General features: G+C 39.9%; 1 pseudogene; it reads left to right on the forward strand.

Annotated features, from left to right (window-relative positions):
- On the forward strand, positions 1-27,790 carry LOC110788270 (glutathione S-transferase U17-like; annotated as a pseudogene).

Here is a 27,790-nt window from a genome sequence, read left to right on the forward strand (position 1 = left end):
ATGTCTATACCCCAGGTAGAAAAGGGCCATGGGGAAGTGAAAGTGTATAGTTCTGAGGGAGGTAAATGGTTATGGTTACTGAAAATTTGGCATTTTGGGCAGGTTTTCACAAAGTGATGGCAATCGGTTTCCATGGTGGTCCAATAATATCCTGAGCGGGATATTTTTCGGGATAGCATTTTGCCGTTCATGTGAGGTCCACACACGCCGTTATGGTATTCTTCCATTAGTCTTTGGGCTTGGTTTTGGTGAACACAAAGTAACTTTATTTTATTTGGCATATATTTGTACAGTTCTCCCAAGATTATGCTATATTGTGACGCGAGAAGGCATAGGGCCTTTTGTGCTCGCGGGGAGGTGTCTGGGGGGAATTCTCCACTTGTTTTATAACGAAGGATGTCCGTATACCATGGTTCTTCTTCGGTATTTTCAGGTTCGGAGTCTATGGCACAGCAATAAGCCGGCTCTTTTCTTCGTTCGACCCGAAGGGTCATTCCGTCCCACCCACTCGGGATGTTGAGCATCGAAGCTAACTTTGCTAGTGCATCTGTGAATTGGTTGTCGTCTCTTGGTAAGTATGTATACTCGATTTTTTCAAATTGCTCAACTATTTGGTCTAAGTGAGCCTGATATTTTGAGAGACTAGTGCTTCGGACTTTCCATCTTTTGGATATGTGGTTGATTATTAGGGAAGAATCCCCGAAGACATGTAAATGTTTGACTCCGAGGCTAACCGCGGCCTCTAGCCCGACTATGCAGGCTTCATACTCGGCGGCGTTGTTTGTGGCCTCGAAGTCAAGTTTGACGGAAACTGGTATATGGGCCCCTTCGGGACTGACTAGGAGAACTCCGACACCGCATCCCTTTTGATTGGATGCTCCGTCAAAGTATAGTGTCCAACAGTCGTCTCGTAACATCAGAAGTTCCTCGTCAGGGAGGAGGTAAGCTTCCGTGGTTTCCTCCTTCCTAGCATGTTCGGCCAGAAATTCGGCTACCGCTCTTCCTTTGATTGTTTTTTCTGGCATGAATTTTAGATCGAATTCTGAGAGCATGACCAGCCATCTGGATAAGCGACCGTTTAGTGCGGGCTTTTCGAACATGTTTCTTAAGGGGTCTAGTTGTGACACTATATGAACGGTGTGGGCTAATAGATAATGTCTGAGTTTTTTGGACGCCCAAACGAGGGCGAAGCAGGTTTTCTCAAGTTCTGTATATCTCTTCTCATACTGTATGAACTTCTTGCTCAAGTAGTAGATGGCTCGCTCGGATCCATGTACACACTGTGAGTGCATAGCTCCCGCTGCAGTATCCGTGACGGTGAGGTATAGACGTAAAGGAATTCCGGGCAAAGGAGGGGAAAGGACGGGTGATTTGCTTAGGTATTCTTTGATTTTATCGAAGGCAGTTTGGCATTGTTCATCCCATTCGGCTTTTTCTTCTTTTCTTAATTTTTTAAACATTGGCTCGCAAGTCGTGGTAAGCTTAGAAATGAACCTACTAATGTATTGCAACTTTCCTAGGAAACCCCTTATCTGTTTTTCAGTTTTTGGTGGGGGCATTTCGGTAATGGCTTTAATCTTGGATGGGTCAATCTCGATTCCTAGTGTACTAACCACATATCCTAGTAATTTTCCGGAGGTTACCCCGAACACACATTTTTGTGGGTTTAGTCTCATGTTATATTTTAGGATTCGGGTGAAGAATTTCCTAAGTGCCGGGAGGTGACCGCGCCGGTCTTTAGATTTGAAGATCATGTCGTCTACATAGACCTCGATTTCTTTGTGTATCATGTCATGAAGTAACGTGGTGGCTGTTCTTTGATAGGTGGCCCCCGCGTTTTCCACACCAAAAGGCATTACCGTGTAGCAATATGTACCTCAAGGGGTAATGAAGGTTGTTTTTTCCATATCTTCTTCTGCCATAAGTATTTGGTTATATCCTGCGTACCCATCCATAAAGGAGAGAAGCGCATGTTCCGCTGTGTTGTCTACCAATATGTCAATGTGAGGTAGGGGGAAGTCATCTTTGGGACTGGCTTTGTTGAGATCTCGAAAATCTATGCACATTCGCACTCGTCCATCTTTTTTAGCTACGGGGACAATATTGGCCACCCATTCTGGGTAGTTGGAGACCTTTATGAAGCCCGCGTCTAATTGTTTAGTGACTTCTTCTTTTATTTTCAAGGTTATTTCCGGCTTAAGCCCCGTCGTAGCTTTTGTTTTACTGGCGTCATTTTGGGATCCAGCGGAATCCTATGCTCAGCGATTTCTCGGTCTATTTCGGGCATGTCTTTATAGGACCAAGCAAAGACACCCTCGAATTCCCGTAAAGTGGAGACTAGATCGGTTTTTTCAGTGGGAGTTAAGGTGAGGCCAATCTTAATGAATTTAGGATTTTCTTCTGTTCTAATATTTACCGATTATGTGTCCTCAATTATAGGGGTTTTGAGTTCTTGTTCATTTACAGCTTTTATTAATTCGGTATATTCTTCTTCTGGCTCTTTTTCGTGCTCATTAGTGGCGAGGCATTCTGCATTACTACTCGGATTTTTAAGCGGCATATACTCAAAAGTTTTGTTCATCTTATTAAAGTTGTGAAGCATTACATCAAAAAGATCTCCCGGAGTGGATATTTCCGGGTCTAAACTAGTTTTGGGAGGGATTACAATTTTATTAGGTTCAGACTCGGATTCATACTCAGATTCGGACTCGGATTCTTCACACATTGGGCCTTCTCCCACATATATCTTGAATTTCATTCCACGAGCATTAGTCCATTTGAAGGTCTTGCGCAACCCTTGTTGGGTTTGGTCGACCTTTAGGGGTGATGGAGCGATCAGTTTAGTGGGATCAAATAATTCATCTTGAAGGGCCAATGCCATGATTTCTGTTTTGCTCCCTGTTCTTTTCTTTTCTAACCCAAACAATAGCCCGAAAGCATGTGTGTTTTGGCATTGTGTAGCTCTTTGAGGCGAGTGGCCTTTTAGAACGTAGAGGGTCGTGTCCCAGAGCATGCATCTCTTGGGTTTGTGCGACCTCTAGGAGTGGATGTTCAGGATATGCCACTTCCATTGCGATCCTTGATTGCTATCACGGGTAGGTATTCAGGGACCCTGTATTAACATTATGGAGTAGGAGACACATTAGTTTATTTTATGAGTTGGCCTTTTAGACACTTTATGACTACACTTAAGTCGGACTAGTACATTTGGACTATTGTGTGTGCACTCTGAACTCTTATATATTTTCGAAAATCTTTGCCCGTGTGACATTCAAAGTTATTTTAATTAGCATGCTCGGTTTTGGTGCCGAACATTGTCGTTATGGGAAGCCTAACAACGACACAATGAGTTATTTATTTTATAAGTCGTTCTTAGAATCGAGTGCCTTTTTTCATACGTCCTCGTAGCAAATTTGTTGCGAAATTTTTTTTAATTGCTACGTATACTTTACGCACGGGCACCGAGGCTGCTATGCCTGACCAAAAGGCCAGGCAGCAACTTCAGCGCCCAACTCTGGGCGTTGAAAATAATTAGCGCCCAGCCAGGGGCGTTGAAAATGCGTCCCTGACTGGTACTCGTATTTTGTTCGTCTATCCTTTTTCGTACGACTTAATTTTGCGTGCTTGCCTAATAACGTCCTTTACGCGTTGTGCAGCGTTGTGGGATCCGTTACAGGCTGTCCTAGGCGTCACTTATTTTTGTGGCGATCGCCCGGGGTTGCGGAACACGTATTTTGGTATAACTCTTTGGCCAATCGATGTTTATGAATGTTTGGGCAATTTTTAGGATCGTTGGTTTTCCGGTATTATTTGTCACACACAATCACAACACAATCACATAATTCGCTACACGTAACTAGCATTACAACATGAAGCAAGAATAATATGTCACGTAGTTTATGATAGGCTTCTATGGGTAATATTTGCGTCGGCTTGGTACCGCTTCTATCGTAGATCTAACACGTGCCCCGGTCGAGGTAGTGCATTCAACAGACGAATTTCGTCCCAAGAGGCCAATCACGATGTAAGCCAAGGGGGCATGCACCAATGAGAGGGACCTAGTGGGCGAGCGATTGGGTTTGGGACAGGTGTACTACTAGCGAAAGTGCCGAGTGGACAACATTCGAAGCGTATGCACCCCCCGGGTGGCGATGGGTATCCTTAGTCCCAACTCCCGAGATGAAACACACCAAGGGAGCCAAGATTCGTTATGCGGTTTTGTCCATTCACATTAATATGCTGATTTTCAGGTCGTCCCAACTTGATAAGGAAATAAACGCGGAGTAGGATCGTTTCACCCTTCGGCTATTTTGATTACCTACGAGCATGAGTATTTCATTAACGTTCCCTAGTGGAGTCGCCACTGTGAGGGGGTCGAAAAAGCACGAGGCTAATGCATGACCTCGTCCCTCGTGGGCGTGACGTCGTCAGATCAAGTGTAGTTGGATTTCCTGTGAGTTTACACCCAATCGACTAGTAATATAGGAGTCGCCATTCAGTTTTTAACGACAATGAGAAAAATTGACAAAACCCGGTTATCGTGACATAAAGGGAGTGCAATTATGTTCGACCACGACGGCCATAGGTTCCCGTGTGATCCCTGGTGTGGGGATCGCTCAACGTACACCCGCAGGGCAGAGATTGAGAGTTCGGGGGACTGTAACTACCGAGAGTAGTGCTCATCGATAACTCCAGAGGCAGGTTATCCTTACTAGCTCAGCATAAATAATTGAAAGGACATGTGTTAAACTATTAAACTATTCTGAATTGATTTTAGCAATATGCAACACATAACACTAAATCGATCGTGATTATCTTATTTAGATTGATTTAAGGTACCTAGCATGATAATTTAATTGTCCAAGGTATTATCTTATTAGGCGTGATCGACCAATCAAGTTAATAGTTTGACAATTTTATAAAAGGGTGATGAAAGCGATTAAATCATATGAGGGACACATTACAACACACCCTTGAGAGGTGCGTTACGGTTCTCAGAAAACTAACCACTTGGCTTTGCTATTCCTCCTTTTATTTAACGAATCTCGGGTTTCCAAGCAATGTTCCGGTGTTTAGGCTTAATTCATCAGCTACAAGGGGCAGGACGCGTTCTGTTCGACTTTTGGGTCGATTGCGACAGAACGCCGGATCAATTTCGCAGCGTGAGGCTAGGCTTAAGGCTAGAGTCAATACTCAGGTTATGGAATTGTGTGTATTTTTCACGTCGGTTTTGAGGGTGTATTTATAGGGAAAGAGTTTGTGGAAAGATAGATTTTTAGAATACGAATCCAAAAAGAATTCGGAGACGACACGGCCCCTGGCATTTTCAGCGCCCAGGGCTGGGCGCCGAAGATTTCGGCGCCCAGATCCAGGCGTTGAAAATGGGATCTGGGCCGAGTTTTTTGTCAGATTCGGCCTCTTAGAACGCGGTGCTTTTGAGACTTATCCGAGTCTTTTAGTGTGTATTAACTTTATGACGGAATGCGTCTGGGCCCGTTACGAACTTTAGGTACGTTAGGATTTTAATTAATACGTAACTCTTACTTTCGAATTATACCAGGAATAGAATTCCTTTTGCAAATTTTATCTCTTTTAGGATTTATGTTGGAGTGCAACACCTAATTCTGACAGGTTTATATCTTTTATGACTTTGCCACTTTTAACAACTACCTTTTACGACAGTTACCATTCTTAGCAGGTTTCCATACATAGTAGTTTTGGCTGAAATGAAAAGGTGATTGAGATTCGTTTATTTTATAGGAGATGCGTTGCCAAGTGGAGATTTATGTTCTCATCATCGAACCTTCCCTTTCGGGAATGGGGATAAAAGTAGGTGTCTACACCAGCCAAGCGCAAGGCGAGGCCAGGACCAGCCAAGGCGAGGCAGCAGGCTGGCCGCGCCAACGCTGCTGGGCCGAGCGCGTGTACAACGCCCTTGTGGGATGTTCGTGTGTGTGGTTGTGTACGTGCAAGCTTTGAATCCTTAGTTGCTTAGGATTTATCCGGTTAGATTATTTTCCTAAATCTACTAGAGTTAGTCGTTTAACTAAACACTAAAAACAAAGGTTTAATTTAAGTCTAATTCTAATTAAATTAGATAAATTGAATCCTACTAGATTTCTAGTTCCGATAATCCCACCCTATAAATAGGTGATGAATAATCACAATTTATACATCATATTCTCAAGTATTCATATAGTTTTAAGATTAAACTAAGCTTAATAATTTGCCAAATAATTAAGTACGAATAACATTAAAACCTTAGACTATATTCTAGTTAATTGAATCTAAGGCGGATCCAAACGTGTTGTGGACTATCTACGGAGGGACGACACTTGGAGTCCTAAACTTGTTCTTGTTCGATTCGGGAGCAGCTAGGGAAGGCGCGCGTCACATGTATGTATCCTAGATTATGCTAATTGACTATGTGGCAATTAATTTGGATTCCTGGGTTTACGGTTTTTCCGCATGAAATATATGTTTTATATTTGTCATAACCTAAAAGTGGTATCACGAGCCTCTAATTAATTTCATAATCAATTATAGTTAACATGGTTAAATTTTATAAATTTGCAATGAATTAAAGGGGTGATTAATTTTGATTTTTTGTAATTAATTGCAAATTCGTGCGATAATTTAATTATATGTTCGCAGGATTTTCGGCAGTTTAGTCAATAATGGTCGGAATCGTATAATTTTATAGTGAATTTCGCATGTAAACGACGTTTTAAAATTTTGACTAAAATCAAATATTTGATGCCGAACCCAGAATTCCCAAATTCGAAGCCTAACTATGACTTTTCGGAGGTTTTAGTTTTTCGAACGCAAAATTTATAATTCTTAGGATGTTAAATTAAATATTTGCGAATCTTGTATGTAAATCTTGAATCTATGATTGACCTACTGTATATGTTTAACAATTTTAATGCCTAAGCTTGTTAATTATACAACCTAATTTGTAATTTTAATTAATTTGTTGAAATTCGAATAATTTAGAATTTGATTTGATTTTCATAATTAATTAGCAATTTAATTAGGATCCTATGATTAAAACCACCATAAAATTTGTTAAAATTGAAAAGTTTTAAAATTTGATGACCTAGATTTGAATCCATGAAAATAAATATAATCGGAAATTAATTTGAATAATAAATTTTCGATTTTTCGCCCAAAATTTATGAAATTAATATGATTTATTAATTCGTCGATAAATTTAAATAATAAAATTTTTAATTTTATGAAACCCGTTCACGAATCTTGCACGCACGAAGCAATGGACGCTAAGTGTTACCCTTAAGGAGTGTTGGGCATGCGACGACGAGCAAGGGAGCTCGTCGCCCATGCGGTACGATGCAATGAGCAAGGCAGTGGCACATGCGCGCAAGGCAGCAGCCCTGCTGTGCGCTGTGTGCTACGTGCACGTGGGCGGAGGGGCGAGAACAAGGCAGCAAGAAAGATGAGGCCGCGCGCGCGGGCAGCGAGAGCTGGCTAGACCAGCGACCGTTGCCCCGCACCAGCGAGCGCTACCTCGCCCAGTGAGGGATGCCTCGCCACAACGAGCGAGCTGCTGCGCGTAGGCGTGGCTTGCTCGGCTTGCTGCGTCTACGCGTACATGGCTGCTCGTGCCTTGCGATACGATCAGTCGAGTGGCAGCCCATGGGGCGTTGCTGCTACGTGGACTCGACGAGGCATGGGCGCGAGCCCATGGCCTTGTCTTGGCCCGATTGGTTCGTTTTAATTTTGATTTTGGTTGAAAAACGATTTTAATTAAATTTAAATTCGTAATGTAATTTTTTCTCGGAATTTAATTTTGAATATTTAATTATTATAAATTTTATTTATACTAATTATTTTACTAAAATTAAAACCTTGATTAAATTAAATTAATTAATTTAATCACTGAAAACAAACTAAAGGATTTAAATAATAATTTTATATGAGGTTTAAATTTTAAATAACTTTGTAGGTTTCCGGTTGGACTAGGAAATAAAATTTTATGTTTAAAATTCGTAAAGCATGTAAAATTCTTGGGTTTAGTGGAAGTACTTTAGTCATAAACTCTTGATTAGGTCTACATTCCTTTAAGGTTAAAACAACTCGATTAGAATTAATAAGGATTGAATAATTTGTAGATTATTGGAAGCCTTGATTAATTGATGCAAATATTTATGTGATAAAAATATTTATGTGATGCATAATATGTTCTACTAACCAGCTATGTGGGCCATTCATTGATAAATGAATGGGTTAATGGTATATTGTAAATGTACTATTTTGCAGGTTATGGAAAGTGACTAGTATGGCCCAAATATGATAGAAAATATGGTCTGCGTACCATTAATTTGAATGTAAAATTGGTCTAATGCACCAAAGTTTTTAAATTAAATATGGTCTGCGTACCATCAAATAGTTGTAATTAGTTTCAATTATAGCTTAGCCTATTTGAAGAAAATGGCGCCTCCCATGGTGAAATTCAAGACGGAGTTTGAAGTTGAAGCTTCAAGATGAAGTCGGGTCATACTAGATCACATTTATATCTTATGCATGCTTTAAGTTATTTATTGCTTTAAACATGTCTTAATTATGCATGAGATTGTGGCTTGATTATGTTGCATGATTAAGGATTTTAGTTCACTTAAAATCTAACCAACATAGTAAGAGCCTTAAGTTTCAAACTTAAAAATTGAGTTAAAAGGTGTCATGCCAAAATAACACTTACTTGGATAACCTTTACATCAATCTTATAGCGAGGTGTTACTTATTGATCCTAAAGGGGTAAGGTACACAAATAATTGTGAGTACATGTTAGTTTTGGTGAAACTCAACGATATAAGTAAGGAGTCCTTTTATGTCGTGGCAAAACAGATAGGTTTACCTAATAAGACCTTAGATGTACCTATCAACCAAGAGTAGTTTCTAGACTATTAGCAAAGGCTTTGCTTACCTAAAATATTTTAGAATTCAGTCTAAATACATAATGTGCTTAATTCTTCAATGATTTAAGGATCTTGGAATCATTTTATTCACACCTGTCGGAACACATAACTTGAATAAAATGCTTAATAAATATTGAATTATGCATGCATGCTAAAATTTTAGTTTATTAAGAGAAACTGTGAATGGGTATTTATTTGTTTATTCTTTTTCAATTGTAGTTTTAACTATGGCAAACAACAATTCTTTCAACATCCGATCAATTCTCGAAAAGGAGAATTTGAGCGGGAAAACTTCCTTTACTGGAAAAAGAACTTGCAAATAGTTCTTATGCAGGAAGAAAAGGAGTATGTCCTGGAAGAGGCGATGCCCGAAGCCGCTAGCGACGGGGTCACTCAGGCAGCCCTCAATCCTTGGATTGATTCCAACAAGGATGTAAAATGTCTAATTCTTGCAACCATGAGTGCAGATCTACAGAAAACGTTCATCAACTCAGATGCTTTCACGATCATCAGTGAGTTAAAGAACATGTTCCAAGATCTGGCTCGAGTCGAAAGATTCGACTCATAGGCAAATTCTTGAGACCAAGCTTAAGAAAGGCGAGCTCGTAAGTGCACATGTTCTCAAAATGACTGGACTCATTGAGAATATAAGTCGTGGATCAGCAGTTCTCTCAGGAAAGGCTGTAGACACCATCCTCCATTCTCTTCATAGCGGGTATGATCAGTTCAAGCTGAACTACAGTATGAATAGTCTGGACAAAACGCTCACTGAGCTTCACGGTATGCTGAAGACCGTTGAAAAGACACTCAAAAGTGATAATCAATATGTGCTTATGGTGCGTGGGGGCAAGTTCAAGAAATCTGGTAAGAAGAGGAATGCTAAGAAAGGTGGCAAGAAGGCCAACCCAACTAAGCAAGCTGGCGGCACCAAGTCTGAAAAGAAGAAGGTGAGCCAACCCACTTCTGAATCTTAATGCTTCTACTGCAAGAAAAAGGGGCATTGGAAGAGAGATTGCTTGAAGCTTAAGGAAGATCAGAAGAACGGAACGGTCGTTCCATCTTCATGTATCTTCTCTATAGACTGTATACTTGCTAATTCAACTTCTTGGGTATTAGATACAGGTTGTGGCTCACACTTATGTTCCAATTCGCAGGGACTAAGAAGAAGTAGAAGGTTAAGAAAGGGTGAAGTCGACCTACGAGTGGGAAATGGAGCACGGATTGCTGCATTAGCTGTAGGAACTTATTATTTGTTGTTGCCCTCTGGGATAGTTTTGGAACTAGAAGAATGTTTCCATGTTTTAAGTCTTACTAAAAACATCATTTATGTTTCTTGCTTAGATGCTAAGGGATTTTCCTTTTTAATAAAAGAAAATAGTTGCTCGTTTTATTTTAAAGAGATATTTTATGGATCTGCTAGATTAGTCAATGGACTTTATTTATTAGATCACGACAAAAAAGTTTATAACATAAATACCAAAAAGGCCAAAAAGAATGATTCAGATCTCACCTATCTGTGGCATTGTCGATTAGGCCATATTAACATGAAGCGCATAGAAAGACTTCAAAAGGAAGGAATTCTAGAACCATTTGACTTAGAGGATTATGGTAAGTGCGAATCATGTTTACTTGGAAAAATGACAAAGCAACCTTTGTCTAAAGTTGGAGAAAGTGCAACTGAAATATTGGGTTTAATCCATACAGATGTATATGGACCAATGAGTACAAATGCTAGAGGTGGTTTCAGCTACTTTATCACTTTCACTTATGACTTCAGTAGATATGGTTATGTCTACCTAATCAAGCATAAGTCTGAATCCTTTGACAAATTCAAGGAATTTCATAGTGAAGTAGAGAATCAGTTAGGCAAGAAGATTAAGGCACTGCGGTCTGATAGAAGCGGTGAATATCTGAGCTATGAATTTGATGACAATCTAAAAGAATGTGGAACTCTATCATAATTGACTCCTCCCGGAACACCTCAATGGAACGGTGTGTCAGAACGGAGGAATAGAACCTTGCTAGACATGGTTAGATCAATGATGGGTCAGGCCGAACTTCCAACAGATTTTTGGGGACATGCACTAAACACAGCTGCACTCACAATAAATAGAGCTTCGTCTAAAGCTGTCGGAAAGACTTCATATGAGTTATGGTTTGGAAAGCCTCCAAATTAAATGCGTCTTTTCTTAAGATTTGGGGTTGTGAAGTATACGTCAAACGATTAATTTCAGACAAACTTCAACCAAAATCTGACAAATGTATCCTTGTGGGCTATCCAAAGGAAACAAAGGGGTATTACTTCTACAATACATCTGAGAACAAGGTGTTTGTTGCTCGAGATGGTATCTTTTTGGAAAGAGATCACATTTCCAAAATGACAAGTGGGAGAAAAGTAGGCCTCGAAGAAATTCGAGTCGAACAACAAACTCTAGAGAATACTCAAGATGACATTCAGGTTGAAACTCAGATATCTTTAGAAGTATCTGGTGAGAATCAGGAACCATCTAGAAATGTAACCCCGCGTGGATCGTAGAGATATAGGTCTCAACCGGAAAGGTACTTAGGTATTTTGACGAACGAGAGCCATAAAGTTCTATTCCTTGAAAGTGATGAACCTGCAATTTACAAACAAGCTATGACGAGCCCTAGCTCGAAGAAATGGCAAGAAGCCATGCAATCTGAATTAGACTCCATGTCTGAAAACCAAGTTTGGGATTTGGTCAATTTGCTAGATGGCTACCAAGCCATAGGAAGAAAATGGGTTTTCAAACTGAAAAAAGGACAAGGATGGGAAACTAGAAGTTTTCAAAGCTATATTGGTTGCGAAAGGTTACAGGCAAGTCCACGGTGTGGATTACGACGAAACCTTTTCACCAGTTACAATGCTAAAGTCTATTCGGATAATGTTAGCAATCGCTGCATATTACGATTACGAAATATGGAAAATGGATGTCAAAACCGCTTTCTTAAACGCCGTTTTAACAGAAACTGTGTTTATGACACAACCTGAGGGTTTTGAGGATCCAAAGAATGCTAAAAAGGTATGTAAGCTTAAGAAATCCATTTACGGATTGAAGCAAGCATCAAGGAGCTGGAATATACGTTTTGATGAAGCAGTCAGTGACTTTGGCTTCGTCAAGAACGCGGACGAATCTTGTGTATACAAGAAGGTCAGTGGGAGCAAAATTTCTTTTCGAGTATTATATGTCGACGACATATTACTTATCGGAAATTACATTCCTATGTTGAACTCTGTCAAGATTTTGCTTGGAAAATGTTTTTCGATGAAGGATCTAGGAGAAGCACAGTACATACTGGGCATCGAGATTTACAGAGATAGATTTAAAAAGATGATTAGACTTAGTCAAAGCACTTATATCAATAAGGTGCTTGAAATGTCCAATATGGCAGACTCCAAGCAAGGCTACCTACCTATGTCTCATGGAATGACTCTAAGCAAGACTCAATGCCCAAAAACACTGGATGAGCGTAGACGAATGAGTGGGATTCCATATACATCATTGATTGGTTCAATAATGTATGATATGTACACCCCCGGATATTGCGTATGCACTCAGTGCTACGAGCAGATACTAGTCAGACCTAGGAGAGGCACATTGGACTTCTGCCAAGAATATTCTGAAGTACCTGAAAAGGCACAAAGATGATTTCCTGGTCTATGGTGGAGATGATGAATTAATTGTTAAAGGCTATACGGACGCAAGTTTCCAAACCGACAAGGATGATTTCAGATCACAGTCTGGGTTTGTCTTCTGCCTCAACGGAGGTGCAGTAAGCTGGAAAAGTGTTAAACAGAGCACCATTGCGGATTCTACAATTGAAGCGGAGTACATTGCTTCACATGAAGCAGCAAAGGAAGCTATTTGGCTAAGGAATTTCATAGGTGAACTTGGTGTAGTCCCCTCCATTAAAGGACCAATAGCTCTATATTGTGATAATAACGGAGCTATTGCACAGGAAAAGGAGCCTAGACACCACCAGAGAGTCAAGCATGTACTTCGTAGATTTCACCTTCTACGAGAGTTCGTTGAAAGAAAAGAAGTCGAGATAAGAAAAATTGGAACTGGCGACAACATCTCGGATCCATTAACTAAACCTCTGCCGCAAGAGAAGCACAACTCGGGTACTGCAACTATGGGAATCAAGCATGTTGGAGAATGGCTTTGATGTCCTTATTTAATGTTTTAAAGTTTTAGAGTTTAATACTTTGCAAAAAGTTATTGGTTAACCATTCATATAAATGAATAGAATTCATTTTTCCATTTAATTTCTGGTTTATTAAATGATGAGTCCCTTCAATTTGACGATATATTCAAGATAGACTGTCAGGACTAGTCCTGTAACTAAGAAATGTCTATCAAGTGAACTTGAATGTCAAAAATTTGAAAATGGTCCCTGGTCGGAAGTTTTGTATAAATGTGGACGCATAGAAAACGCTAGACAACTAGAATGCAAGATGACTAGTAGTGTCTTGAACTATGTGGACATGGCAATGTCGCAATCATTTGCATAGATACTTACTTTGAGAAGACTAGTATCGGACAGACCTATGAAACTTTACTATAAGAGATGAAAATCTGTCATAAGTAAATTTCATTAAAATTATTAGACACTAATCCTCAATACCTGAGTGATTTGAGATAACTTGTTTGAGAACTGGTTACTTTGACGTTGTCAACCGTCGCACCGTAAAAGGAGGCTATAACAGCAACGCTCGGGTAATCACCTATCAAACGAAGTCTAATCTCAAGATCGCAAGATTGGGATTTTCCTCCCATAAATCGGGATGAGATGCTGAAAGTTGTACAAGGCCACTCGGAGAGCTAGAAACTGTAAAATGCATGGCCGTGCTCAGATGAATCATAGGCTATGATTATCTGTTTATTTGATCAGTTAAACTCTGAACCTCTGAAACCGAGAAATACCTCTGGACATAATAAGGAGGACAACTCTTACCTTATGTTCATGAGCAAGCATCAAACTACAAAGGAATTAGGAAATGCCACTTGTCCCTAAGGACAAGTGGGAGACTGAAGGAAATAATTCCCTTGGTCCAAGTATGCATTAAATGCTAAGTCTAATAAATGCGGTTCAGTATTAATTAATTATGCAAGTTAATGATTCAGTGAGATCAAGTGAACTGTATGCCTAGCTAGAGGCCTCTCCAGTTCAAGTGGAATTAATAATATTAAACCACATCTTACTCTTGACTGAACACGTAGGGTCACACAAATAGTACGTGAACAGATCAAGTATTTAAGTGAATTAAATACTCCATTTATTGATATTTGGAATCGACGATCTCGGTTCCAGTGGGAGCTGAAATCGTCAAAAGGCAAATTATGAATACTCCGGAAACGATGATATTGCCGGAAACGGAAATATGAATCGTATCGGAAATATAAATATTATCCAAGTCGTAGATGCTGCCGGAAACGGAAACATGGTACTTATCGAAAAATATTATCGGAAATGGAAATATTGCCGGAATCGGAAATATTGCCGGAAACGGAAATATTGTCGGAATCGGAAATATTATCGGACTCGGAAATAAATTCCGGAATCGGGAATATTGAATATTTGTTCGAAAGGGAAATTAAAATCCGGAATCGAAAATATTAAATATTGTTCGAATCGAAAATGAATTCCGGAATCGAAAAATGAATCGGAAGCGCGACGTACGAAATAAACATCGGACGAGCTTGCTAGACGCAAGGCCCAGCTTGAAGCTAGGCCCACGCCTATCGAAGCCCGCGCAAAGCGAGCAGCACAAAGAAAACATCTCGCCCCACCAAGGCAGGCCCAGCCAAGCGCAAGGCGAGGCCAGGCCCAGCCAAGGCGAGGCAGCAGGCTGGCCGCGCCCACGCATGGGCCGCGCCAGCGCTGCTGGGCCGCGCGCGCGTACAACGCCCTTGTGGGATGTTTGTGTGTGTGGTTGTGTACGTGCAAGCTTTGAATCCTTAGTTGCTTAGTATTTGTCCGGTTATATTATTTTCCTAAATCTATTAGAGTTAGTCGTTTAACTAAACACTAAAAACAAAGGTTTAATTTAAGTCTAATTCTAATTGAATTAGATAAATTGAATCCTAGTAGATTTCTAGTTCCGATAATCCCACCCTATAAATAGGTGATGAATAATCACAATTTATACATCATATTCTCAAGTATTCATATAGTTTTAAGATTAAACTAAGCTTAATTATTTTCCAAATAATTAAGTACGAATAACATTAAAACCTTAGACTATATTCTAGTTAATTGAATCTAAGGCGGATCCAAACGTGTTGTGGACTATCTACGGAGGGACGACACTTGGAGTCCTAAACTTGTTCTTGTTCGGTTCGGGAGCAGCTAGGGAAGGCACGCGTCACATGTATGTATCGTAGATTATGCTAATTGACTATGTGGCAATTAATTTGGATTCCTGGCTTTATGGTTTTTTTGTTAGGTTATGATACATATGACATTACATAGATCATGCGGAAACAACCATTAACCCAGGACAACATATTATTTACACATAATCATATAGCATAATTTAGATGCATACTCTTTGTTGCGTGCCCTCCCTAGCTGCGCCCGAACCGAACAAGAACAAGTCTTTAGGACTCCAAGTGTCGTCCCTCCGTAGATAGTCCACAGCACGTCCGGATCCGCCTTAAGATTGACCAACTAGAATCGCCCTTAAGGTACTAGAAAATTTCGGCACTTTTATGAGCAAGATGTGTGTTTTAATTTTCTCTCAAAAACTCACTTTTTGAATACTTTTTAAACTTATTATAAATTGTGAGCCCTAGCCTCATATTTATAGGGGTATGGAAAGGGAATCAAAATCCTATTCAGATACAAATTAATTAAACCTAGAATCCTACAAGAACTCTAATTTAATTAATTTATCAAATAGAATTAGGAATTTAATCATTAACCGAACTCTGCATGTTTTAGGAAACGTGCACGAACACAAACACTTGTACACACACGCACGGCAGCCACGATGGGCCCCCATGCGTGCGCGCGAGCAGCAGCCCACGCAGCGCCCGCGCGCGCTGCGCAGCCTGCTGGGCCTGGCCTTGCGCTGGGCCTGGCGTGGCTGTTTGTGCGGCGCGCTTGGCTTGCTGGGCGATGGCCTGGCTTCGTGCTGGGCCTCGTCCGGCAGGCCTCGTCCGATGCTTATTCGTACGATGCGCTTCCGATTAAATTTTCCGATTCCGGAATTCATTTCCGATACGAACAATATTTAATATTTCCGATTCCGGAATTAATTTCCGTTTTGAACAAATATTTAATATTTCCGTTTCCGGAATTATTTTCCGATTCCGGTAATATTTCCGATTCTGACAATATTTCCGTTTCCGGCAATATTTCCGATTCTGGCAATATTTCCATTTCCGATAATATTTTCCGATACGTACCATGTTTCCGTTTCCGGCAACATCTACGACTTGGATAATATTTATATTTCCGATACGATCCATATTTCCGTTTCCGGCAATATCATCGTTTCCGGAGTATTCATTTCTTGCCTGTGACGATCTTAGCTCCCACTGAAACCAAGATCCGTCGGTTCCGAATATTCATAGATGGAGTGTTTAATGCCATTAAATACTTGATCCGTTTACGTACTATTTGTGTGACCCTACGGGTTCAGTCAAGAGTAAGCTGTGGATTAATATCATTAATTCCACTTGAACTGAAGCGGCCTCTAGCTAGGCATTCAGCTCACTTGATCTCACTGAATTATTAACTTGTTAATTAATACTGAACCGCATTTATTAGACTTAACATAGAATGCATACTTGGACCAAGGGCATTATTTCCTTCAGTCTCCCACTTGTCCTTAGGGACAAGTGTGCATTTCCTAATTCCTTTGTCGCTCGATGCTTGCTCTTGAACATAAGGTAAGAGTTTGTCATCCTTATTATGTCCAGAGGTGTTCCTCGGTTTCAGAGTTCAACTGATCAAATAAACAGATAATCATAGCCTATGATTCATCCGAGCACGGCCATGCATTTCACAGTTTCTAGCTCTCCGAGTGGCCTTGTACAACTTTTAAGCATCTCTTCCCGATTTATGGGAGGACAATCCCAATCTTGCGATCTTGAGATTAGACTTCGTTTGATAGGTGATTACCTGAGCATTGCCTTTATAGCCTCCTTTTACGGTGCGACGGTTGGTCAACGTCAAAGCAACCAGTTCTCAAACAAGTAATCTCAAATCACTCAGGTATTGAGGATTTAGTGTCTAATAATTTAATGAAATTTACTCATGACAGATTTTCATCTCTTACAGTAAAGTTTCATAGGTCTTGTCCGATACTAGTCTTCCCAAAGTAAGTATCTATGCAAATGATTATGACATTGCCATGTCCACATAGTTCAAGAAACAGAACTACTAGTCATCTTGCATTCTAATCGTCTAACGTTTTCTATGCGTCCAATTTTATAGAAAACTCCGATTAGGGACCATTTTCAACCTTTGACATTCAAGTTCACTTGATAGACATTTCTTAGTCACAGGACTGGTCCTGACAGTCTATCTTGAATATATCGTCAAATTGAAGGGACTCATCATTTAATAAACCACAAATTAAATGGAAAAATGAATTTCTTTCATTTATTGTGAATGATTAACCAATAATGTTTTACAAAGATTTAAACTCTAAAACTTTAAAACATTAAACAGAGACATCAAAGCCATTCTCCAATATGCTTGATTCCCATAGCTGCAGTGTGCGAGTTGTGCTTCGCTTGCGGCAGAGGTTTAGTTAATGGATCTGATATGTTGTCATCAGTTCCAATTTTGCTTATCTCGACTTCTTTTCTTTCAACGAACTCTCGTAGAAGGTGAAATCTACGAAGTACATGCTTGACTCTCTGGTGGTGTCTAGGCTCTTTTGCCTGTGCAATAGCTCCGTTATTATCACAATACAGGGCTATTGGTCCTTTAATGGAGGGGACTACACCAAGTTCTCCTATGAACTTCCTTAGCCATATAGCTTCCTTTGCTGCTTCATGTGCAGCAATGTACTCCGCTTCAGTTGTAGAATCCGCAATGGTGCTTTGCTTAGCACTTTTCCAGCTTACTGCTCCTCCGTTGAGGCAGAAGACAAACCCAGACTGTGATCTAAAATCATCTTTGTCGGTTTGGAAACTTGCGTCCGTATAGCCTTTAACAATTAATTCATCATCTCCACCATAGACCAGGAAGTCATCTTTGTGCCTTTTCAGGTACTTCAGAATATTCTTGGCAGCAGTCCAATGCGCCTCTCCTGGGTCTGACTGGTATCTGCTCGTAGCACTGAGTGCGTACGCAACATCCGGGCGTGTACATATCATAGCATACATTATTGAACCAATCAATGATGCATATGGAATCCCATTCATTCGTCTACGCTCATCAAGTGTTTTTGGGCACTGAGTCTTGCTTAGAGTTATTCCATGAGACATGGTTAGGTAGCCTCGCTTGGAGTCCGCCATCTTGAACCTATCAAGCACCTTATTGATATAAGTGCTTTGACTAAGTCCAATCATCTTTTTAGATCTATCTCTGTAAATCTTGATGCCCAATATGTACTGTGCTTCTCCTAGATCCTTCATCGAAAAACATTTCCCAAGCCAAATCTTGACAGAGTTCAACATAGGAATGTCATTTCCGATAAGCAATATGTCGTCGACATATAATACTAGGAAAGCAATTTTGCTCCCACTGACCTTCTTGTATACACAAGATTCGTCCGCGTTCTTGATGAAACCAAAGTCACTGACTGCTTCATCAAAACGTATATTCCAGCTCCTGGATGCCTGCTTCAATCCGTAGATTGACTTCTTTAGCTTGCATACCTTTTTAGCATTCTTTGGATCCTCAAAACCTTCAGGCTGTGTCATAAACACAGTTTCTGTAAAAACGCCGTTTAAGAAAGCAGTTTTGACATCCATCTGCCATATTTCGTAATCGTAATATGCAGCGATTGCTAACATTATTCGAATAGACTTTAGCATTGCAACTGGTGAAAAGGTTTCATCGTAATCCACACCGTGGACTTGCCTGTAACCTTTTGCAACCAATCTAGCTTTGAAAACTTCAAGTTTCCCATCCTTGTCCTTTTTCAGTTTGAAAACCCATTTGCTTCCAATGGCTTGGTAGCCATCTGGCAAATCGACCAAATCCCATACTTGGTTTTCAGACATGGAGTCTAATTCAGATTGCATGGCTTCTTGCCATTGCTTGGAGCTAGGGCTCGTCATAGCTTGCTTGTAAGTCACAGGTTCATCACTTTCAAGTAATAGAACGTCATAGCTCTCGTTCGTCAAAATACCCAAGTACCTTTCCGGTTGAGATCTATATCTTTGCGATCTACGCGGGGTAACATTTCTAGATTGACCATGATTCTCACCAGATTCTTCTAAAGATCTCTGAGTTTCATCCTGAATGTCATCTTGAGCATTCTCTAGAGTTTGTTGTTCGACTCGAATTTCTTCGAGGTCTACTTTTCTCCCACTTGTCATTTTGGAAATATGATCCTTCTCCAAAAAGACACCATCTCGAGCAGCAAACACTTTGTTCTCAGATGTATTGTAGAAGTAATACCCCTTTGTTTCCTTTGGATAGCCCACAAGGATACATTTGTCAGATTTTGGATGAAGTTTGTCTGAAATTAATCGTTTGACGTATACTTCACATCCCCAAATCTTAAGAAAAGACACATTTGGAGGCTTTCCAAACCATAATTCGTATGGAGTCTTTTCGATAGCTTTAGACGGAGCTCTATTTATAGTGAGTGCAGCTGTATTTAGTGCATGTCCCCAAAATTCTAATGGAAGTTCGGCCTGACCCATCATTGACCTGACCATGTCTAGCAAGGTTCTGTTCCTCCGTTCTGACACACCGTTCCATTGTGGTGTTCCAGGAGGAGTCAATTCTGATAGAATTCCACATTCTTTCAGATGGTCATCAAATTCATAGCTCAGATATTCACCGCCTCTATCAGACCGCAGTGCCTTAATCTTCTTGCCTAATTGATTCTCTACTTCACTCTGAAATTCCTTGAATTTGTCAAAGGATTCAGACTTATGCTTCATTAGGTAGACATAACCATACCTACTGAAGTCATCAGTGAAAGTGATAAAGTAGCTGAAACCACCTCTAGCATTTGTACTCATTGGTCCACATAATCTGTATGGATTAAACCCAATAGTTCATTTGCTCTTTCTCCAACTTTAGAGAAAGGTTGCTTTGTCATTTTGCCAAGTAAACATGATTCGCATTTACCATAATCCTCTAAGTCAAATGGTTCTAGAATTCCTTCTCTTTGAAGTCTTTCTAAGCGTTTCAAGTTTATATGGCCTAATCGACAATGCCACAGATAGGTGAGATCTGAATCATCCTTTTTGGCCTTTTTGGTATTTATGTTATATACTTGTTTGTCGTGATCTAATAAATAAAGTCCATTGACTAATCTAGCAGATCCATAAAACATCTCTTTAAAATAAAACGAACAACTATTGTCTTTTATTATAAAGGAAAATCCCTTAGCATCTAAGCAAGAAACTGAAATGATGTTTTTAGTAAGACTTGGAACATGGAAACATTCTTCCAGTTCCAAAACTAGCCCGGAGGGCAACGACAAATAGTAAGTTCCTACGGCTAATGCAGCAATCCGTGCTCCATTTCCCACTCGTAGGTCGACTTCACCCTTGCTTAACTTTCTACTTCTTCTTAGTCCCTGTGGATTGGAACATAAGTGTGAGCCACAACCTGTATCTAATACCCAAGAAGTTGAATTAGCAAGTATACAGTCTATAACGAAAATACCTGAAGATGGAACGACTGTTCCGTTCTTCTGATCTTCCTTTAGCTTTGGACATTCTCTTTTGTAATGGCCTATTCCATCACAATAAAGACAGCTTGATGTGGACTTGTCCTGCTTTGATTTAGCATTGCCCTTGGACTTTCCACCTTTCTTGAATGGTCTCTTTCTAGCCTTGAGTAAATCTTTGGCTTCACAGTCCAGTACTATTTCAGCCTTTCTGACAAGGTGAATAAATTCTGCAACTGTTTCTTCTCTTGGTTCACTTAGGTATTGTTGCTTGAAGCGACCAAACCCACTGTGTAGTGAATTGAGCAAGACAGAGACTGCCATCCTTTCGCTTATTGGTGTTCCTAGTAGACTTAGGCGATCAAAATATGAACACATAAGATCCACATGGAACCTCAGTGGGACGCCTACCCTCTGTTTAGTGCGAAGGAGCTGAACATGTGTTTCTTGGACCTCCATCCTATAACACCTGTTGGGAGAACTAACCTTTAGCCCAGACATTGATTTAATCAACTCATGGACGTTCAGGTCCCTGTCCTCCGTACTTCCACGACAGATATCCCTCAGATTCTTGATGAGCGTAAAAGGTTCATAGGCTACAAACCTTCTAGCCCAATCATCAGGGATATTGTTCAGCATGAGACTCATAACCTTTTTGAGATCCGCATCCCAGGCGTAAAATCTCTCAGGGGTCATGTCTCTGGCATAGTAGCTTGGCATGGGATGTGATAGTACATACTCAAGTCCATTGAGTTTGACTATTTCAACTAGCTTAGCTTCCCATTCAAGAAAATTTGTCAGGTTCAGCTTGACCATAAGCTCAGAACCCATGATGATGTTTTGATTGTTGTTTGCCATATTAAAACTACAATTGAAAAGAATAAACAAATAAATAACCATTCACAGTTTCTCTTAATAAACTTAAATTCTAGCATACATGCATAATTCAATGTTTATTAAGCATTTTATTCAAGTTATGTGTTCCGGCAGGTGTGAATAAAATGATTCCAAGATCCTAAAATCATTGAAGAACTAAGCACAGTTTGTCGACTTAATCCTAAAACATCTTAGGTAAGCAAAAGCCTTTTGCTAATAGTCTAGAAACTATTCTTGGTTGATAGGTACGTCTAAGAACTTATTAGGTAAACCTATCGAATTTGCCACGACATAAAAGGACTCCTTACTTATATCGTTGAGTTTCACCAAAACTAACATGTACTCACAATTATTTGTGTACCTTGCCCCTTTAGGACCAATAAGTAACACCTCGCTGAGCGAAAACTATTACTAGATCGATGTAAAGGATATCCAAGCAAGTGTATATTTTGGCATGGCACCTTTTAACTCAATTTTTTAAGTTTGGAACTTAAGGCTCTTACTATGTTGGTTAGATTTTAAGTGAACTAAAATCCTTAATCATGCAACATAATCAAGCTTTTGATCTCATGCATTTTAAGACATATTTAAAACAATAAATAACTTAAAACATGCATAAGATAAATGTGATCTAGTATGGCCCGACTTCATGTTGAAGCTTTGACTTCAAAGTCCGTCTTGAAAATCTCCGTGGGAGGCACCATTTTCTTCAAATAGGATAAGTTATAACTAATTACAACTATTTGATGGTACGCAGACCATATTTGAATTGAAAAATAACTTTGGTACTTTAGACCAATTACATTCAAATTAATGGTACGCAGACCATATTTTCTATCCTATTTGGGCCATACTAGTCACTTCATAACCTGCAAAACAGTACATATACAATATACACCATTCACCCATTCATTATCATGAATGGCCCACATAGCTGGTTAGTAAAACACATTATGCATCACGTAAACATTTGCAGCAATTAATCAAGGGCACCAATAATCTACCAATTACTCAGTCCTTATTAATTCTAATCAAGTTGTTTTAACCTTAAGGATTTGTAGACCTAATCAAGAGTTTATGACTAAAAGCGCTCCCACTTAAACCAATAAATTTATATGCTTTACTAATTTTAAACATAAAAATGTATTTCTAGTCTAACCGGAAACATACAAATTTAATTAAAATTTAAAGCTCATATAAATTTATAATTGAATCCAAAAAGTTTAATTTAATTTCAGTCGTTATTTAAATTAATTCATGATTTTAATTTTAGTAAAATAATTAGAATAAATAACATTTATTATAATTACAATATTCAAAATTAAAATCCAAGAAAATAATTTAAATTATTAATTTTAAAATTAATTAAAATTACGTAAACTGAAAAATTTCAAATTAAACATTCAAAACGATCTAATCGTAACGCAAACACCCTACACATTGCACGCCCATGGGCCGCACGCACACAGCCATTGCTGGCCATGTGCGCGCAGCCCATGCGCTCGTCGCATAGCTGCTGCATCCCCATCGCAAGCCTCCGCACGCATTGGTGCTCGCTGCGCGCGCCAGCGCTCATCGCACGCGAGCTATCGCTCGCAGTGCGCGCGCGACATCGCTCGTTGGGCGCGCGACATCGCTCGCTGGGCGCGCGAGCCATCGCTCGCTGGGCGCGCGACATCGCTCGCTGGGCGGGCGACATCGCTCGCTGTGCGCGCGAGCAATGCTGGCTGTGCGCGCGAGTCCTCGCTCGTTGTGCGCGCGAGCAATGCTGGGCGCAGCGCTCGTGGCACGCGAGCTTGCGCTCGCTGCGCGCGAGGCTGCGCGCTCTTGTGCGAGGCAGCGCGCGTTGTGGCGCAGCTCGCTTGCTGCCCACACGCGACTGCCTTGGCTCGCCCTTCGCCCATGCCCATTCGTCCATTGCTCGTGGCACACGACACAAGGCAGGGCTGCTGCCTTGTGCTCGTGCACTACGCCCTTGCTCATTGCATTCGTGCCGCATGGGCGACGAGCTCCCTTGCTCGTCGTCGCATGCCCGCATTATACAACACCTCTTAAGGGTAACACGAAGCGTCCATTGCTTCGTGCGTGCAAGTTTTATGAACGAATCGCATAAAAATTTAAAATTTATATTTAAAATTAATGACAAATTAATAAATAATATTAATTTCATAATTTTAGGGCGAAAAAATCGAAAATTTATTATCCAATTGATTTCCGATTGTTATGGATTCAAGTCTAGGTCATAAAAATTTAAAATTTATCATAAATTAACAATTTTTATGGTGGTTTTTAATCATAGGTTTCTAATTAAATTACAATTAATTATGAAAATCAAATTAATTCTAAATTATTCTAATTTTCAACAAATTAATCATAATTACAAATTAGATTGCATAATTAACAAGACTAGGCATTCAAACTTGTTAAACATATGCAGTAGGTCAATAAAAAATTCAAGATTTATCAACAAGAATCGCAAATATTTAATTTAACATCTTAAATTTACGAAATTTTGCATTCGAAAAACTAAAACCTTCGAAAAGTCATAGTTAGGCTTCGAATTTGAGAATTCAGGGTTCGGCAGAAAAATACTATTTTTGTCAAAATTTTAGAATGCCTTTTACATGCGGAATTGACACAAAAATCACTCAATTCGGATGAGTAACGAAGAAACTGCCGAAAAACTGCGTACGTATAATTAAATAAACGCAATTTGCAATTAATTAACAATTACGAAAATTAATCACCCCTTTTAATTCTTGCAAATTTGTAATATTTAACCATGTTCATGCAATTTAGATTATGAAAATAATAAGGGGCTCGTGATACCACTGTTAGGTTATGATACATATGACATTACATAGATCATGCGGAAACAACCATTAACCCAGGACAACATATTATTTACACATAATCATATAGCATAATTTAGATGCATACTCTTTGTTGCGTGCCCTCCCTAGCTGCGCCCGAACCGAACAAGAACAAGTCTTTAGGACTCCAAGTGTCGTCCCTCCGTAGATAGTCCACAGCACGTCCGGATCCGCCTTAAGATTGACCAACTAGAATCGCCCTTAAGGTACTAGAAAATTTCGGCACTTTTATGAGCAAGATGTGTGTTTTAATTTTCTCTCAAAAACTCACTTTTTGAATACTTTTTAAACTTATTATAAATTGTGAGCCCTAGCCTCATATTTATAGGGGTATGGAAAGGGAATCAAAATCCTATTCAGATACAAATTAATTAAACCTAGAATCCTACAAGAACTCTAATTTAATTAATTTATCAAATAGAATTAGGAATTTAATCATTAACCGAACTCTGCATGTTTTAGGAAACGTGCACGAACACAAACACTTGTACACACACGCACGGCAGCCACGATGGGCCCCCATGCGTGCGCGCGAGCAGCAGCCCACGCAGCGCCCGCGCGCGCTGCGCGCTGCGCGTGCTGTGCGCGCTGTGCGCGCTGCGCAGCCTGCTGGGCCTGGCCTTGCGCTGGGCCTGGCGTGGCTGTTTGTGCGGCGCGCTTGGCTTGCTGGGCGATGGCCTGGCTTCGTGCTGGGCCTCGTCCGGCAGGCCTCGTCCGATGCTTATTCGTACGATGCGCTTCCGATTAAATTTTCCGATTCCGGAATTCATTTCCGATACGAACAATATTTAATATTTCCGATTCCGGAATTAATTTCCGTTTTGAACAAATATTTAATATTTCCGTTTCCGGAATTATTTTCCGATTCCGGTAATATTTCCGATTCTGACAATATTTCCGTTTCCGGCAATATTTCCGATTCTGGCAATATTTCCATTTCCGATAATATTTTCCGATACGTACCATGTTTCCGTTTCCGGCAACATCTACGACTTGGATAATATTTATATTTCCGATACGATCCATATTTCCGTTTCCGGCAATATCATCGTTTCCGGAGTATTCATTTCTTGCCTGTGACGATCTTAGCTCCCACTGAAACCAAGATCCGTCGGTTCCGAATATTCATAGATGGAGTGTTTAATGCCATTAAATACTTGATCCGTTTACGTACTATTTGTGTGACCCTACGGGTTCAGTCAAGACTAAGCTGTGGATTAATATCATTAATTCCACTTGAACTGAAGCGGCCTCTAGCTAGGCATTCAGCTCACTTGATCTCACTGAATTATTAACTTGTTAATTAATACTGAACCGCATTTATTAGACTTAACATAGAATGCATACTTGGACCAAGGGCATTATTTCCTTCATTTTTCGCATGAAATATATGTTTTATATTTGTCATAACCTAACAAAGCGCGCATGCGCGCAAGGCCCAACGAGCCAGCGAGCTCCCAACGCAGCAAGCAAGTCAGCCCGCGTGGCCACGAGTGCGCGCATAAGCACAACAACAAGCAGCGAGCAAGCAACACGAGGACCATGGCCCATCCGTGCTGCTCGGCTGCGCTGTGGGCTTCGGCCTGCAGTGGGCTGCGTGCGCAAAGCTTGCAGTGTGTGTGTGTGTGGCCGGTCAAGGCCTTATGTATTGGCCGGTTACACTAAATATAATATTAGGTTATATTTCCTCACACCCAATCAGTTTTTCTATAACCCTAAACCTAATTCTGAAATTACGTACGTTCAGTTTTGCTCTCTACTCAAAACTGTTCTTTTCGAAAAAGCAAACACTCTTGAATATTGTCTAAGCTACGATTATCAAGAGGGATCTGAACGTGTCGGTGAACCAAATAGAGGAACGAAAATTGGAGTTCTTTGTTCGTGTTCGTTGATACTAAACTCGGGAAAACACGCTTCAAATGTAAGTATGCTTAATCTGTGCTTTAAACATGCATGTTTCCTGGCTTTGAGGATGTTCCGCACATGTTATATGTTTAACTGTATTCCCCTATAATTTTGTCTTTCAATAAGATTTTGAAACATGTAATGGCATTAAGGAAGTTGTTGCAATTATTAGAGACAAACAAGTTGATGAAAATCTCTGGTAATTTGGATTCTTGCATCCACTAATTATCGAGAGATTTCTCTCTTTTTTTCTTTCACAATGAATTTCCGGGGCCCTTTGATTGTATCGCCTTATCTTTCCTTTTATTGTGACCGTCAGGAAGACGTATGATTACCTTTGTTATTTTTGGTGCTTTATATGTAACCATATCTCACTTGGATGTTGGATAACCTCTATTTGTTGTTTCTGGTTGATAGTCTTTCTGATGATAAGTTGGAAAGTGTATATATGCCTTCTTGCTGAATGCTTAATTCAATTATAGATGCAAAGTTATGGTTGTTTTAGAAGTAAAACTTGCAAGTGTCTTAAGGTATGAGAGTAAAATTGTTTGTTTCAGTTCCCGAATGGAATGTTCGTTAAGTTAACGAACAATAACAATGTAATATGATTTGTTTATATCTCATTGTAATATTTCTTTACTTTGTCTGGTAGTATTATAATGCAATATGATTTATAATTTGATTTGTTTTTGGTGTTTAATTTATGAGAATTTTCATCTTTTTTTAAATGAAATTCTAAATTATCTGGGCTTGATTTTGGGGATCTATAATTGAAATGCTAAATTCTATTTTCTGAAGATTTGATGAAAATGCTGTAACTTTATGTTGTGTGCACCATTTAATTGCACTAGAGATCATTGCATTTTAGGAAGCGCAGACACCATCCATTAGTTATGATTTAGCTGGTTAATTAGTGTTGAATTTGGAACGTTTGTATTGAAAGTTAAATGTTTGTGTAAATTGTTCAAAAAAAATAAAATGTAGTGGTTCCCAAGTTTACAAGGAACAACAAAGGCACAAACAGAGAAAGCAAAAGCAGCAGCATTAGAGGAAATATCACAAGGGTTATCATTGATTGAGGACGCCTTTGTCAAATGCAACCAAGGGAAGTCCTTTTTCGGGGGTGATAGTATTGGATACCTTGATATCGCCTTTGGTAGCTACTTGGGATGGTTGCGTGTCACTGAAAAGACAAACAACATTGAGTTGTTGAACAAGGAGAAGACGCTTAACCTCCTAGCCTGGGCTGACAAGTTCTATCTGATGATTCTATCAAGGATTACATGCCTGAGACTGCTAAGCTTGCTGAGTTTGCCAAGATCAGTTTTGCTAGGTTTAAAGCACCTGCCGCTTCTACTTAA

This window comes from Spinacia oleracea, chromosome 1 (genome assembly GCF_020520425.1).
Source record: "Spinacia oleracea cultivar Varoflay chromosome 1, BTI_SOV_V1, whole genome shotgun sequence".
NCBI classification, from domain to species: Eukaryota; Viridiplantae; Streptophyta; class Magnoliopsida; order Caryophyllales; family Amaranthaceae; genus Spinacia; species Spinacia oleracea.